The sequence below is a fragment of the Boleophthalmus pectinirostris genome, unplaced genomic scaffold (genome assembly GCF_026225935.1).
Source record: "Boleophthalmus pectinirostris isolate CB_2022bp ecotype Guang Dong unplaced genomic scaffold, ASM2622593v1 HiC_scaffold_4, whole genome shotgun sequence".
Lineage (NCBI taxonomy): Eukaryota > Metazoa > Chordata > Actinopteri > Gobiiformes > Gobiidae > Boleophthalmus > Boleophthalmus pectinirostris.
Genome location: NW_026571353.1, coordinates 23234871 through 23252459, shown reverse-complemented (window position 1 = coordinate 23252459; position 17589 = coordinate 23234871). Strand labels below are relative to the sequence as shown.

At 38.5% G+C, this 17589-nt stretch overlaps 1 long non-coding RNA gene across 1 annotated transcript; it reads left to right on the top strand.

Moving 5' to 3' along the window:
• The first annotated feature begins 1882 nt into the window (after positions 1–1882).
• Positions 1883–2932, top strand: LOC129411358 (uncharacterized). The gene is made up of 4 exons (XR_008633268.1): positions 1883–2193; positions 2380–2509; positions 2585–2660; positions 2813–2932. It is a non-coding gene; the product is annotated as an uncharacterized LOC129411358 (long non-coding RNA).
• The last annotated feature ends 14657 nt before the right edge of the window (positions 2933–17589 follow it).

The following is a 17589-nucleotide window of genomic DNA, read 5'->3' as shown; positions in this document are numbered from 1 at the left end:
TCTAAAGGACGCTCTCTCAGCAAAACGTGTCGCCGTTCCTTTTGAGAGGACCTTTAGCTTCGCCATGGTAACAATACACGAAGTTCAATAGTCCCAGTCAGACTATACAACAAAATACATTCAAGGTTCAGACCAGGTGCGATTGTTTACTGTTTTGGAGGGGACAAATCAGGGACAATCACTGAAAAGGTGAGCTGTTGGGACCGGTATCATTAACGTCATGATACTAAAGCATTTCATAGACTTGAGTGGCAAAAGGTAGAGCTAGCATTGCGGCTGACAGCTCATTACTGCAGCTTCAGTGTGTGGCAATGGGATGGGCACTGCCTGTGTTGTTGTCGGGGTAAACAGTTTGGCCTTCTGCGATACTCCCAGGATTCATTATAAAGAGGAGGAGCTGTCAGGGGCACCGTTCTCCATTACAGACTTAACAGGGAATGCTAACTTGTTGAATACTATTGATTTGAGGTGGAGACCGCTCATGATCAGAAGGCCGAAGATTAGTTGAGTCAAACCCGCTTAACCACTGGGAATAGACCTTCGAATTCCTCCTCCTATAAAGATAATGCCGGCGCTAAATTAAATCTAATGAAATGTGGTCGATAGGCGTTTAACATTGCAAAGAAAACCTATACACTTCTCTGACATTCAACTTTTATTACAAATCTGAAAAGAAAATGTAACCGTGTTGACGAAATATTACTAGAGAAATGTACACGCTGAATATGTGTTCATAACTCAGCTGTTTACTGAGACACGATGGGGCGCCTGTCTCAAAAACTCACATTGTGTCCTAAGGCAAGACACTTGACCCACATTGCCTAGTATGATTCTGGTGTGTGTGTGAGTGTTAGTGGTGACTGGAGGAGCTGATGGTGCAGATTGGCTGCCTCACTTCTTTCAGTCAGCCCCAGGGCAGCTGTGGCTTAGTAGCTTACCGCCACCGAGTATGGAGTGAATGAATAATGAATGAAATAGACTTTGAGTGTCTGAGAAAGTGCTATACAAGACTAATGCATTATTAATAAAAAATTTAAACTCCAAAAATGTAACAATACAATACAATGCCTTTCGATGTCTGAAAATATTTGACAAAAACAAACAAACAAACAAACAAAAAAGCAGAGGGTATGATTTGGGTGGTCAAGTCTACAGGTTCACCAATGTATATGTTTGTTCTATTAGATGCACGTTTGTAATATAACAGACATCTGGGGCACTCAATTTAATCCACATTGTTTCATCCTCTCCTCAAATTAACCACTGTTTTATCAGTCGCCTTCAGCAAATTTATCTAGGTCAGCTGAAACAAAAGTATTGTTTCCTTGTTTTTCTTGCTTGGATACAGCCTTCAACATTTGCATAATTTTAGCAACTCTGCCTACACTTTAATTCTCTCACAAAAGTCTGCCATTGAACAAGGCAAAGGTGTCTAGACTTTAATCCAACTGAAGGAGAAAAAGATTACTTGAGATATTGTTAAATAAATTAAGTTAGAAATATTGTGAAATAAGAACCAAAACAGTCAATAGACAGCTAATGCATTTAAAGAGCCCAAATTACACGAGATTCTGATCTATGTTATTATGTTGTTTGCTAATTAAAAACTTACTTGGAGTTTTGTTTCATTCACACATGTTTAACGCACATGCTATATATAGGCTAAGTTCTTCTCTCAAACTGAAAACACTCTGTTCCACCTCGTGATGTAATTTGGTAATAAAGGAAGTGTATTAACACTGTGTTTTAACTCCAAGCACCTTCACTAGAATCATTTGGATAATTTCAGACCTAGAATTGCCAGCCTCAATTAAACTAAAGTGTAAAAGGTAGCAGTTAACATGAAAACTACCACTACATGACATCACAGGAACACTGAAAAAACGGTCCGAGAGGGGTTGCTCAAATTGCAAAAACAAATTTGACAACAATAACATCACTTTTTTACGTTTCTCTGTCAAGCATGTTTAAATCTTACAAACATCGCTTGATTGTGGCCGATGTGAGACCTGCATGTTTTAATCAGGTTGAGGAAACATGACTTTATTATAATTTCTGGTGAGGCTCCTCCCTCTGGAATTCTCCTCCCCAAAACTTTTGGAGGGAAAATTCAAATGTAACAGGACACAGGACAGTTAGAGGAGCAGAGGACACACAGTGTGGAGCAGGAGGATTATGAGAGCTGATCTGGAGGTGAGACTTTTCAAAGATTTTATTATGTGCTTCTCCGGCCTAGAATGTCGTCATTGTTAAAACATGTTTGTGTTGTTTTATTTGAAATTAGAGTTAATGTAAGGACAGCTTGAAACTAAATTGTTTTTGACTGTCCATCTACAAGAGTGTGACACTTGTACTAAGATTTGAATGTGTTGCTTCCAGAGTCGTCTACAAAGAGTGACATCCAGAGCTCTGCTGGAGCTGTGGGGAAGTTCATGAATGTTATAGTTGATGTTTCAGAAAAAAGGAAGATGTTTGAGAACCAACAAAACACAGACCACAGATGAACAAAGTAAGTAAACCAACTAAAATTATTTAATTTTTTTTCAAAATGAACTTCCTATTGAACTTATCGTACTTGTACAAGGTGATGTGGCATTAGGAGGACTTTATACCAGATGCCCTCCCTGTTACTGTGTTTAGAGGAAGAAAAGCAGCACATGGTGAGTTTTGTTTCTGCAGATACACTTCTAATGTTCTTGTTCTTCTGTTCTGGTCCATTATTGTAGTAATAAGTACTTTAAGTGTATTTAAACATGTACAACAGAGTAGATCATCAGAATGTGATCATCATGTGTTATTCCTGTGTCCACAGGCAGAGACCAGAGCGTCTTCACTGGAATAAATCTTCACACTGTCCAGCTCCAAACTGTGTGTCTCTGTACTTGTGCTCTCTTTGTGTTTGATTCTGTTTAAGACAATACAGAACTGTGGAAAACTAAAGACTGTTTTTGTATTCATTTACAGAATTAGATCAATTAAATTAAATTATACATACTTATACATTTCATGATAAGGTACCATAAGATAAATATGCATATTCAGCATGATTTGTTCAAATTTCATCAACATGAAAAAGTGATGTTCATGTTCCGAGAAAAATATGTGTAGACGGGTTCGAAAAAAGTTTCAAAGCCTAAACATAATTTTATTGCGTGCAACCGCTGTCCATAACTTTTTTACGCAAATCCAGCAACTTTTTTTTTTCAGTGAAGGAACAGAGCATTTTGAGCTTTGGAGATGTATACAGGATTACTCAAACATGTGTGAATGAAACAAAACACAGCTCTAAGTATGTTTTTGATTAGGTAACAACATTCTAACATAGCTTAAAGCTCTTGGACAATGCTGCTTTATAATTGGATGCAGACACAGCAGACCTGAAGAGCTTCCTCCAAAATATATCTGTACAGGGGCAAGACAAATTTTGCTCAAATACAGACTGTCCCTGTACCAGAAACATCTGGTACAGGGACATTAATTCTGAAACATCTTCACTCACGGTATAAAATGGGATACAGGTTTTTAGTATTGAAATGCCCTTTAAGAGCTAAATGATAGAACAAAACATATAGTCATATAGAGTAGCCCAGAGTGTCTTTCTTTTATAAGATAGTAATAAAATCCCCTTTGGCTCCTGTGACAAACAAGCAGCTCCAATCTCAAAGGGCTCCTAACACTTTTTATAGAACAATTTATATTCACGTAAATGTTATATAAGGCTAATATTCTTCTGAGTGTAAAATTGCACTGTACATGTCCTCTTTTGCAACCGACTTTACACATCTCTGAGGGAATCATCCACTTAAATGCCACTTTCCCCGGGGAATAAGATATAAGCATGTGATTTATGATGCTCCATGTCTTAGCCTGAAGGAAGAGTGACAATTTTCTGCTGTAATTGAAGTAAATGATGTTATTGTGTATTATTATTTATTCCATATTTGAAGCATAAGAAATAAGCTCTGTGAGAGTCAGCGGGATGCACCGCAGGAAGCGCTGTTTGTTGCTGATGCGTGTAAACTGTCCGGTAATATTAAGAGCACACTTTAATATAATTGCAAATTAGGATTATGTATATGTAATCATCCAGGGGAAACTTCATTATTTATCACAAAGTTGCAATAGAGAAGGACAGAGGCTGTGACCTTGTGTCGTTCATGGGCTCAAACTTATTGGGCAAGACGTTACATTGGCTCAACAGCAGCTACAGATCACAATCAATCAACTACAGCTAATCCAATGAAATGAGAATGGTCTGAGGGGAAAGGCTGCTACTGTAAACAAGTCCTAAACAATATTAAATACAGTACTTTCAAACAAATTACCCATGTAAAGGGTTGTGAAAAGTATCGAAAATCAGATACTAATCAATACAAAAACTAGTATCAAAACTAGATACTCATTTGAGCAGGTATCGATGCTAAAGATGTCACCTTCACAGGACGGAAATCAACTTCTCCTGAATAGTTTTAGCATCATGAGAAGAATAGACTAGACACATTGACTAAGCCCATGAACCACTGTGTAACCTAGACCACTGAGATATTACACAGACTTCAGATTGCACTTGTATAAAAGCAAGTACTATTGGATGTTGAAAAGCACATTCAATTGTCTAAAGAAAGTGTTTTGAATTATCATTGTGGTATCGATATCGAGTATCAAGTCTATTCCTTAGTATTGAAATGGATAACATTTTTGTATCATGACAACACTACCCTTCCATTATGTAGTTTATTTGTTCACTTATTTTATGATTCTTGCCAAGATATCTTTTACCAATAGTGGCACAGTGTGACAAGGAATCATTGTAGCACAGACTTCATTCCCACTGTGTTTTAAAAAGTCTAGTTCTGATTGATTGACTTCCACTGACTCTAACTGTATCAATTTAACACATAATTTATTTGTGATGCTACCATGTGTTCACAGTCTTGTCAGGATAAGGAGAAGAGCTGGAAATGTTTTGAATTGATTTCTTATTGTTTAATCATTTTGAATAAATATGAAAGACATGGGCAAATGCTGATTTTATTATTGAATGATTCAGTGTAGTCCTTTGGAACCTGTCCTGTTTATGAAATATATAAAATGCGGATTGGAGTCATTCCACTATGGGTTGTTAACCTCTAGTGTGTTCTTATAGTAAATATTGTATTATTAAATGTGCAATTGGATATGTGCAGCCATCTTAGTTTATTTTATACTGCATATTTTCGCATTGATTTACTACTCAAACATTAGAGCTTTTTTTTTTATTTATTTATTTTTTTAGATTGGAACCCCAAAATAACCTTGCAAACAAATAGGGACACAAAAGCAAGACAGAGCTGACAGTAGTAATATCTTCAAATGGCATGTAATATCTGGCTTAATCCCGAACTTCTCTTTTGAAACCAGTGCATTAGAGAGCTTGAACTTTGAGCTAATAAAAAGGAGACTTCCCTCTTGTTTCTAGATGAGCTCCCAGAGCAGCCCTGTAATGGCCTGTGCAGAGTCCCTGTGGTGCACCAGAGGCTGAGGTCGGCTCTGCAGGTGAGCGTCATTCACCCCTGACACCTCCACTGGCTCTTAACATCGACTTAACATGGCCGCTGCAGGGGCCCCCATTTCAGCCAATGATCAATGCCCATATGCCACAAGTCCATTAGCTGATTCTCTCTGAGCACAGAAATATGCCAGAATGGTAAGAAGGCTTTATTTGGAAGTTTGACCTTTTTAACCTGCACTGAATACTGTCATAATGTATTTGGGCAAGACACTGCATTCACACTTGACTTTAGATTTTGTTTGACTGGTGAGGGCATACTGTGTAAATAAGTAATGCAGCAAATTGAAATGGAGGTCTAAAGTACACAATGTCATCCATTTACACCTCCATCCTCAGACCCCAAACACAGAAAACAATAGAGATAGTATGATAATAGGTTTTAGATTAGGGGCTTGAACGATCATGCAAAATATGACTCAGGCAACAGTTCACACTTTAGGGGCGTTCAGTGGAGTCACCAACTACCAGATATCTCTTACTGTGAACAAATAGGGTGTGTTTTAGTGTACTTGGCTCCTGCCTTAAGACAAATATTTAAGGCAGTGACTTATCAGGACCCTGTCAGAATGGAAGAAGCTACTTGGCTGAGTAGCAAAACTCTTTTAAAAAACTTTTGCCCAGTTGACAGAATTCAATTTTCTTTTGCAATGGAACCTACCTGGAATATTGAGAGATTACACAAACAATATGGGTAGTAATAACTCTGAACTGTCTTAAGTTTTTTGTCAGTGTTTATCTTGTCAAAGTGCACCCCCCATTCCTTCACTAAAACTACAAACAAAGTTATAGTCATGACGGTCACATTGAGTGAGGGTGGTTGGATGCACGTTGCACTTAAGACCCCAATACTTTCCTCTGTCAGATAACTGCATCAACATGATAAACAGGCTTCATCTGCTGCTATAGTGTTTATAAGATAAACGCACAACAGTTATGGCCGGGGGAGAGATTTAACATGCACAGATGCTGCCTTTTGAGAGCAGGGCCACACATACTTTAGAAATTAAGGACGATTCTAACAGCTCACCTGCTGTTAGGGTCCAGGGTGATGGTAAGGTCAAACATCTTAAGTGTGTGGACAAATGTTCAGACATGTGTTAGTACAAGTGGGAAAACATTCATTAGAAGATCCTAATGTTCATTTCAGAAGTTGAAATAGTTGGAAGATCAACTGAATATATATCACAAAAGAACTCAATTATGTCAAAATGGACAAAAGGTACCAAGAGTGAATGTACTTGTCCACTCATTAAAAATGGTTGTTCAGTTCTGACAAGATTTTGAAAGTCACTTCTAGGGGAGTATCTGTTATTAGTTACATCTATTGAATTTACCCCAAGGTGTGAGCTGTTACACCAGATGCTTATTGCTGTAAACAACTAAGGTGTTTTAGGTTTGCTATAGTTAACATCTCCCTTTAGAAAGATATTTAAGACAGTGACTTTCAGAATCTTGTTAGAACCAAAAAAGTTATATAGAGGCATGGTGAAATATATTCACTTTATACTTTTGTGAAAACGTGTGAGTCTGAGGCATTACACAGACCACTGAATGTATATGTTTTTATATTGGCAACTTTTTTGTTTTTGTCGGTTTAGCTTGTGCTATGTGTCTAACATATTGCTAAATGTCTCATCCTGCAGGCTTAGGAATGGTCCAAAGAGATATGCAATATTTCCATGCAATTGGAAAATAATGACTCATATCGCACTATCCACTGTAAGGTTCAATCTTCACCAGATGCTGTGATAATCTCATGTGTCATTCACCAAACACCAGTCATATTTGCAAATGTTTATCAAAAACAATTTAACACTGACAGAGCAATCAACATCAAGAAGTATCAAAACATTATGACTTATTCTGCTTCATGTCCCACAAGTTCAGTTAATATTTAGTTAAAAGAAATGCATGATACATTTTCTCTTTCACTTCTATTAACTTTGTTTGTTCACAAATATGTCACCATCACACTGGTCTTACCACTCATCTTACGATCATCTTCACTTTAACTCATTGTGACAGCTTGCATGACTTGCCGGTGGATTTGGGCGCTAAAGTTGGGCTGTGTTATGGTAGACAGGGATCTTTGAATTTCAAAGAGATAGCTTTGCTGCAGTTCTCAAATACAGATCTTTTGTTGGATTTTTAAAGTGCTGTATCCCAGAGGTTTACGAAGAGTCTCAGGGCTGTCAAACTGTCTGTAACAGAAACCCCTCTTTCCTATTTAAATAACAACCGTGTGTTGGCTATTTGTAGTTTCTAGCGATTGAGGGGGCAAAAATACTTTACTTCACCAAAGGAAACATAGAAAATGTGATATAGGTTTAACCACAGTAAGACAAGAGCTCCCTTACATTTACTGTCACTTTTCGTTTGTGTTGCATGATGTAAAATGTAGAAGTTTTAGGATTGTTGTAAAGTTTAAAAGACATTCTAAGTGAAAGAATAATCAGAGGGTTATGTGTTTTATCCATTTGAGCTTGTATTTTGAAGTAAAATATTGCCTGGTGGGTTTGTTTTCCATGATGCACTCAGAGGGAAAGAGATGTCATGTTGTCACACTTCCGGCACTCTAAAATGTGACAAGCACAGCAGCGCCAAACACAGCACACCTTAGACATATGACAAAGTCTGTGTTTTTTTTTTTCTAGCTCAGTCAAAAAAACATGGAGCGTTAAGCTTTAGAATCACAAAAAACAAAAAAACTGTGCAATAATGTAGTCTGTCTTAATATTTTTTGGGGGGGCTTTTCATTTATACGAAAGTCGGTGTTTACAGAGAGCGTTTTTTTTAGGAGCTTTTCAAAAACGCAAAAATCTGAAACCACCCTCCAGAGTCGAAAAGCTGAATACGGTTCTCCGTAGCATTTCCGTCTACACTGCCCAAGACGCAAAACTTTGATCAGATCTGCTCATGTCACATACGTGTTTATGTCACATTCAGTACACAGAAACAAACAAGTCAGATCATTTCCATGCGTTGGACCTTCAAGCAGTAAACTTACAGGAGGTAACCTAACAAATGTACAGAATATGCAGAGATACTATTAGTGAACAGAGAAGGTTATGCAATTATATCTGTTAAATTCAGGATGCATGCATATGGACAAGACCTGGGAGAACAATTCGATGGTGGGACAACTTTGTGGAAAGAGTAGCTGATGAAAATGCGTGGTGTGAAAACTTCCGCATGTCCAAAGATGCCCTTGTTGCTTTAAGTACAAGCAAACCCAGTCGAATTCCACACACTTTTGTGTTACTGTATACACGCAGATTTCCTCCCGAAAACGCTTGTCTAAACAGGGATATAACATGAAGAAGCAACACCACTTTTGCGTCTTCAGGCCGTCATCATATCAACGTAGCCAGTTGCACCCTGCCACACTGACCTCAGTGCGGTGCAGATGCAAATGGGGCACAGGCCTGTGGAAAGAATCCGCAAGAAATCTATCTTCGCTGGACACTGCAGCAGTCTCTGACATCTAGATAACAAAATCACATGAACAAAACAGGAAATCAGATCCTCAGAACTGACAGATCTGGTGTATTTTCAGAACAAAATATCCCTGCACACACCTAGTACTTTGCAAATGGACTTACCCATTGTAGACAGCCACAGTATCCACAAGCACAAGAAAGTGGTATCCAAAGGCATGAGAAAATAGCCAGGCTGGCGTCACCTAGTGCCTCAGCTCAATTTCATTTCTCTCCAGTGACTACGTCAGGAATCGTAATAAATTAGACAGTTTGCAAGAACCCCGGAAGTCGTAGATCACGCACCGGCCAATCAGCGAAGAGCTGTGAACCCATGACTGGGTCCCTTTTGTGGTACAGCAGCACAACAGTAAACAAAGTGGTTGAGATGGATGTAGACGAAGCCAGACATTCTGTGTTGGCAACGATTCCCGAGATCGAGGATTTAAAGCCGAAACAAAAAGAGTGTTTGGTGAATTTTATCAAGGGAAAAGACGTTATTGCTCTTCTTCCTACTTGATTTGGGACAAGCTTAATATACCAGTTAGCCCCGTTAGGGGCTCATTACATACGACCAAGTTAAATTTAAAAAAGTACCCGTCTACCATTGAGCGAACGAATAGTAACACTGCGAGGTCAGACGGGTTCCACAAAGTGAAACTGGCTGATGAATCAGGCTAGTGAGAAAGTGGTTGTAGTGTGAAATGCTGCTGTTGTTTACCAACAAGGCTTCTTGTACTCCCAGCCAGAGCGTTAACCCCCCGCCAACATGCTGTCTCGCGAGCGCAGTTTCTACAATCTACCTGTAGTTCACCACAACTGCACAGCAGCAGAGACAGTCAGCAGTTTGTAGTTGCAGCAAAACCACACCAAAGCCGAACCGTACTGCACCTGCAGTCAGTATGCACTAGGCCAAAGCTCTGTTCAGAAGGTAGTGCTGAGGCTTGGCATTCACATGCAAAGTCTATGGTGGACATGCGTCTAGGCCATCTGCGGCATCATCCCATCTTGAGCATTTATCTGGAGCGCCAGAGTTGAAGGTTAACAAACTGGGCCTGGCAAAAGTACAGCTGAAAGCAGTGGCCACCCAGACAGAGCTCCTGGAGCAAGTGATGAATCTCTCCAAACTCAAAAGCAAAGGCTTCCAACACCATTTTGATGCCTGTGGCTGCATTCAAATCACTCATCAAGAAATGTATGTCATGTTTTTGGTACCCCATAATCAAAGCGTGGGTGGGTGCAGTCTTCACTGGCCAGGCAATCTTTCTTACAGTTTCATTATGTAGTTATCAGATTGTATGTGTTGGTATCACTAATATTGAAAACTTGGGTATGATATGTTTTTCTAATTCAAAAAGAACAACTTTGACACCGTCTTCAGCACGTGCATTGCTACTTGTCATAGTGACATCCCTAAATGATTAGAAAACTTAAATTCAGCTGGATTCCTTCAAATGCCTTTTCACAAATTACAGAGCACATGTTAACCAGCTGCTAGACTCCACACGACATGAAATTTATTGCTTCTATTCACGTGCTGTTTTCACGTCAGCTCAGTGTTAGAAATGGTTTTCACATCCTTCAATAGAAGTTATAAGGCTTTGAAAATCTCTGGGGTCTGGTAAGTAGAAGGAAGTCTGGAAAATAAAAACATGTTATTGGAAATCTGTCACACCAGTGCAGTGTTGACATTAATGTTGTCATTCAAGTGAAGTGGACGTAATCTAAAAACATGTATGTGTGAAATGCTAATACATATTTTATTGAATTATGAGGGTAATTCAGAACATAAAGTATCTACAGTGAATAGATCAAGCACTCATACTATTTTTTTGTTAAAGGTGCACTGTGTAATATTTCTCGTGGAGGGTCTGACACCTGCTTGTCTAGAATGTCCCATGGTGTAGATTAAACCTATCTAACATGCAGTTTACAGCACTACACTACAATACAATTCATACTGTAATGTAGTGTAGTGCTGATATATGGAGAGCCGCCCCTATTCACAGAAGGAATTATTGTATTATTGAGCAATAGAACTCATGTAATGAATAAATTTTAGATGTATATGTTTAATGTCACACCATGGAACATTCCAGGGAAAGCAATAACATCTCCACAGAGAAAAGTAGGTAGCAGACCCTCCACCAGAAAAGTTGTGCAGTGTACCTTGCAGTGTATCTTTAAAATCTCCCATGCAGGTCTGATTTTACACACACATCAATAGTTGCTATGACCTCATACACCCTCACAACAGTTGAAATATGCCTTGACACAATCTTTATAGGAATCCACTTGCCTACAAAATCGACTATACATTCGCTCCTTTATTTTCGCCAAGCTGCTGCCAAGATTAAGTGCTAATCTATTATTCACTTGGCCCGTCAGTGGTCATAATGTTATGCTTGATTGGTACATGTGTGAAGATGTTGTGAAGTGTTTACATAACTCAGTGCAGTGTTGTTCCAGTGTATGTGGTGTAGCATGAATCATTTGTGAACTGGTCAGAATCGATTACTTTCCACTTTGACAGCGGGCGATAAAATGATGCAGGAACATGAAAGCTGTATGTTGTGCCGGTGGGGAGAAAAGGCCAAAGGCTCCCTCCTCTGCATCCCGGAGGAAGATGAGGCATGCTGAAGACACTTAAAACACACCAGAATAGCTTAGTCTACTGTATGTAAGATCTACTATAAAAGCAGCTACAGTAATTCATTCTGTGTTACAAACTCAATGCATAGACTGCCTTATCAACATACACTACAGGCCCATTGATTAGGCTACTTAAAACCTAAAATGCAGCAGAATACAGGAACTGAGGAGACTTGTTCAAAAGGGGAATGGAAAAGCAATTAAAAAAGAACAAAGACATATACTTTTTTTTCAACAAGATGCCCCGCATTTTCACACTTTGTCCCTCCGATGTTACACTTTAAGCCATGTTATAATGCTGTTACCTCTGCAAAAACATACCTAGAGCTGTGTTGTGTTTCATTCACACATGTTTGTTTAATACTTTATTATTAGTCTGTCTACATCTCTAAAGCTCAAAACGCTCTGTTCCACCTTGTGATGTCATGTAATTTTCATTTTAACTACCTTTTACCTTTTGTTCAGAAGACATTGACAGTTCCAGGGCCAAACTGATCCAGACGATTCCAGTGAAGGTGAATGGAGTTAAAAAAATACAGTGAAGCACTTGCTGTTTTACCATGTGACATCACAATTCTTTTCTGTTTGTTCGAATAAGTTGGCCTAAATATGCAGGATTTGTAGGTTAAACGTGTCAATAAAACAAACCACAAATCTGGGGATGTTTTTGATCAGGGTAACAACATGAGATCATAAATCACAAAACTGCATAAAATGGGGCCTTTAAACACATGTCCCACATTTGGTAGGTTTTCATTTGGCCACCCTAGTGTTAAATTACCTAGTGATAATGCATAATGAAAAGGGTAGCTCAGGCCTGGAGTTGACTGTACAATTTTTCCGTGAAAGAATTGAAATTGTACGATAGCAAACAAGACTCTTGGCTTCATGTGGTAAAGTCACCGAAGTTGTACTGATTAGCTTAGGCTAGCACTACATATTACAGCAGGGGTCTCCAACCTGGAGCTCAGGAGCTACCAGTAGCTCTCCACCTCCTTCCAAGTAGCTCGCCAAAGGATTTCTGAATTATGTATATTGCACTTCATAACTAAAATTGGATTAATTACCTTTGTAAATGTGTCATTTTGATGCCTAACTTGTGCACTAATTGGTGGTTTTCAGATTTTCGAATGTAATGATGTCATACTCTCAGATGGGGGGCAAGAGACACATTTCCCTATGCATAACATACATACATACATAACTGTACTTTGTCATGAAATTCCCAAATGTTTATTCACAGATCTTTAAAGTAATCTTTTCTATTGGTGACTAAACCCATTAATAATTGCAATATTACAACAAAAACCTCCATTTTAATTTTATGTTTTAAATTTAATTAATTTAAATTGTATTTATTTTAGCTGCCCCCCATCTATGTTAATTATTGACCTATAGAATGCTGTGATATCATCTGAAGCCCACCAATAAATGGATAATGGTTTATGTTTAATAGGTAGCTTAACTGTACCCCGCCTAAAGCTTGCTACAGCTCTTCTACTTTCTCAATTTTTTGCATTCACTAAAATGAGTAGCTCTCTGGCATTTTCATTTTATAAAGGCAGCTCATCAGAGGAAAAAAGGTTGGAGACCCCTGTATTACAGACTAAACAGTGCATCTGTCTGTAGGTACATGTCTCACATATGGAAGTTATGGTCATTTATTCATACCCATAGCCCAAGGTTTGCAATCTGTAAGACTGAATCAAAGAGTAACAGTAAGTGAACATTTCTTCCTGTCTTACTTATGTTTTGTACATTGTACTTACCGGAGAAGATATTTATTTTCATATTGTTCTTTTAATAGGTTTCAAATCATCAGGATCCAGACTTTTCTCAATTATATTTTGATTATTGCCAAACCCCTGTGTGACTGGTTTGCAAATAATGGGAGTAAACTGAAAAGAGACAGAAATATCATTGTCATTGTTGCGTAAAGTGACATTTTAACTCTAGCCACATGGGATCAGTAAACAAATTAGTTGATTAATCAGTGCTGATCTGTGGGGGAGCCTCAGGAGTGCCAATTTATTTGTTATGTTATGCCACTTCAGATGAGACTGCATTTCAAACACACTTTACACACTACAGTTTTGTTGTTGTTAAAAGTGGTTTTGATATGGGAAATATGCACATTATATCACAGGTTCCATTCAGTATCCTCCCTTTGAGGTTAAGGAACTCCCAGACGCTGAACACACAGAGGACCATTTTTCACTTACCAACTTCTATAGAGGTAGATAAAAAGACTTGAATGTGGTCGGATCTTTGCACCTTTCCCTAGGAGTTGTTGATGTAGAGTTGTTCAAAGGCTCGCCAGGAAAACATAGGGTCTTAGTTTCTCCTATAGAATACGACAGTGTGGCTGTTTGTGTTAGCATTTGAGGCGCTGTCAATGCTGCACTCCCCAGACCAGTGCCTCGCTCCTCTGGGCTGCTAGCTGCCCCACTGCTAATCTCCCTCCAACACTCCATACACCTGCTCCCCCATTACCCAAGCCAAACCACTCAGTGCGATTGTTTTCAGAGCAGTGGTCATCTTCTTCTATCTTAGATTGCTGTCCGCTTTTGACCTGCTCTGCCTTCAGAGCCTTTGCATTTTAAGTCGCCCACAGCTCCCATTATCCAAACCAACACCAATTTATTCACTATGAGCAATATATAACTAACCTCCTGAGCTTTTGTTTACATGATACAATGTGTAAGGAGGGAATATTATACTAAATTGACTTTAGGTTTTAACCATAACATTGTTCCCTCATCAAAAACAAAAACAAAAAAATTACTAGGAGCTAAATAGTGCCTCTGCTTAATTTCATTTCTCTCCAGCGACTAGGTCAGGAATCAGAATACATTTGCAAGAACCCCTGAAGTTGTATAGACTGTGCACTGGCCAATCTGCAAAGAACTGTGAAGTCATGATATCAAACTCAAGCACCTGTCTTGGTCCCTTTTGTGGAACAGCACAACAGTAAACAAAGGAACCAAGATGGATGTAGACAAAGCCACACATTCTGTATTGGCAACCATTCCCAAGATCAAGGATTTAAAGCTGGAACAAAGAGAATGTTTGGTGAATTTTATCTAGGAGAAAGGCGTTGTTGCCCTTCATCCTATGGGATTTGGTGTATTACATATGTCACGACCAAATAGCAGCGATTGGTTAAATAAAAAAGTACCTGCCTAGCATCAAGCGAATGAATCCTAATGCTGCTAGGTCAGATGGTTTCCACAAAGTGAAAACTGCTGATGAATTAGGCTAGGTTTCATCTGTCGTCTGAACCTTAGAGAATATGCGGTTTGAATTTTCTCAGGATTGTTGCATCACAGGTAGAAACCCTGTGCCATTTTTAAGTTCATAAACAACTGCCAGACTCATTAAAAGTAATTACATTAAGAGGTTACATGGCACTCATTAAAACTTGTTTAAAAATTGTTTGTGAACCAGTAGAATATATTACTGTTCTACAAATTGATTTGACAGGCTTAACCATGTTCAGTTGTAGTTGTATGTCATTATGTCTCATACTAAATAGAAAATTCAAATATTAAAATGACTGAAGATGCAGTAAGTTTGGCCAGCTGTAACTAAGCAGATGACAAGCTGTCCAAAGTCTAGCTCCAAACTTCCAGTGATAAATAGGTACAAAATGGTGGAACATCCCTGCTACTCCTATACACTCCCTGCTTAGTTTGATACAGTCTGTATTTCCTTGGCCCTGAAATGTCCTCACCTGCCTTGTGTCCTCCTGGGCTGCAGACTTCCGCCAAACTTTATCGACCCGATCTAACGTCTACACCCTCCTCTCTCAGCAGCTCCCTGTTCTTGTACTGGGCTTTCACAGGGCTCACAGCACCTGGTTGTCATTCCTAATTCATATCAAGTCCCACCAGTGTCACCTAAAAACACTGCCCCCTGAAACACTGACACAAGAATCCTTTTCCTCCCTGTGCCCTTATTGACAAACTAGAACAGAACCATTAGTCACAATTAGTTAGCTTTTTTGAAGGTAACATAAAGGTAAAAACAATCAATTAAGTTGTAGAGTAAGGTAAGTATGGCGGTCTTTGAGTTAATGTTTTGTCAGTAACTTCAAATTATTCACTGACACAGCCATTGCAGCTAAGCCCCAATCAAACATGCTTCAATTATTTTGCTTGCCATTGCATTTCATTATTTTGAGAACACATCATTTAGTTTTTCATGTCTTGTCTAAGGGTTAATGCTGGTTGAGGTGGAAACAGTGAACTCTGCACTCTCCTTGAACTAATTATAAAGTAGAAAAACAATTATAAAGAAAAAGCATGTAATGGAAACTGCATCGCACATTTTGTCTTTCACATTTCAAAACATGTAAATATATGTGTCTGGTAATTTCCAATTCAGTGATAATGAAGCAAGTCTGTCCTTTGCTATTGTCTTGTTACTTTGAGTGCTTTTCCCTCAGCACTTGAGTTATATTGAGTTTGTTATGAAGGGTCCTTCTGTGAAACGCATGCCTGGAAGGACAAATCTTCATTGCCCTGAATCAGCCCATAAATTAAAGAGGACAAATAAGGTTGGCATACTTCCCATTCAACATAAGTCTAGGATTATTATATGTTAATGTTTTATCTTTTACCTACCTTGACCTACCTTTTTGCCATTGCTATTGCATTGTTGTTGGCTCCATTAGCAAAATACTCTTATTTCTATGATTTTTATGTGTTGTATATCCAAAAATCCAGATTGAGGAAAAGGACTACTACCATACAATTAACAATTCAAACCAAAAGATTATTTTACTTGAATGGCCAACCCTCAAAATGGCACCATATAACAGGAAGCTAAAAAACATAGGCCTGGCTGATTTGCAAACTTTTGCATCTGCTCTTTGTTTACATTTGTATGCATCACTCCAAAAATAGTGTGGGAGCAAAAAAATATATCTGAAATACACAGATGGTACATAATACTTTGTTTACACTTGATTATACTCTGTTAATACATGGATCTTTCTTCTCCTGCTTCTACAGTCTAATAATAGTATCATTCATTATGCCATCCAATCTCGTTTAATGAACTTAAAGGTACAGTATTTTTTTTCTTTGCTTGTCTCCGTGGTGATGTTATTGCTAATATATGCCTATGTCTAATCTATTCATTCAAATTAATAAAAAGTAAAAATGCCCATCAGAAAAGTGACATGTGGGAACTTTAAGTATTCTATTATACATGACAACTTCTTTCTGCAACCATGGATGTTACAACATCACTTAACACATATTTGCCATTTTTAACATTTATTTAGTCTGGCTTTCAACAGCATCCATTGTAAAGCCATTAGAGTTTTTGGGCCTGACTTGTGGGATAACAGGTATATATGAGGCAGTCCATTTAGCGGCTGAAATCATCGGTGCCCGGGGACAGTGTACCCGTATTCTATAGCTGACCTTGACCAGCTAATGTGCGTCAACACAGCTACAACGGGACACTCTGCCTCAGCTGTTTGCTTTCAACTCTCACATACACTACACTCTAACATCAATTTTCTGTGTATTTTGCCCATGGGATGAAGTATCGATTCTTGGGGCGTTACATCAGACTCCCCGTCCCAAGGTTAAAAATAAAAAAAGGGATTAGCTTCTTTAGCTGCGTGAATGATAAGAGCACTATTTGTTGCTGTCTTATCAGCATTCTAAACTTTTGTTCCATTTTGCTTCACAATGATGAGTTACTGGTTTTATGAATAAAATATACCATGCCCTTTCTTATCGCCAACTTTGTCCCAAACCAGTTATTTTTTTAATGACAGGGTGCAGTTTTGTCCCAGGAATCTAACGGCCAAAATCACGTGACCAGAGGTGAGTTCAAGCAACCCCATATACTATGTCCTTTCGAGCCACTTCCCATAAAAACCATCACTGAGTG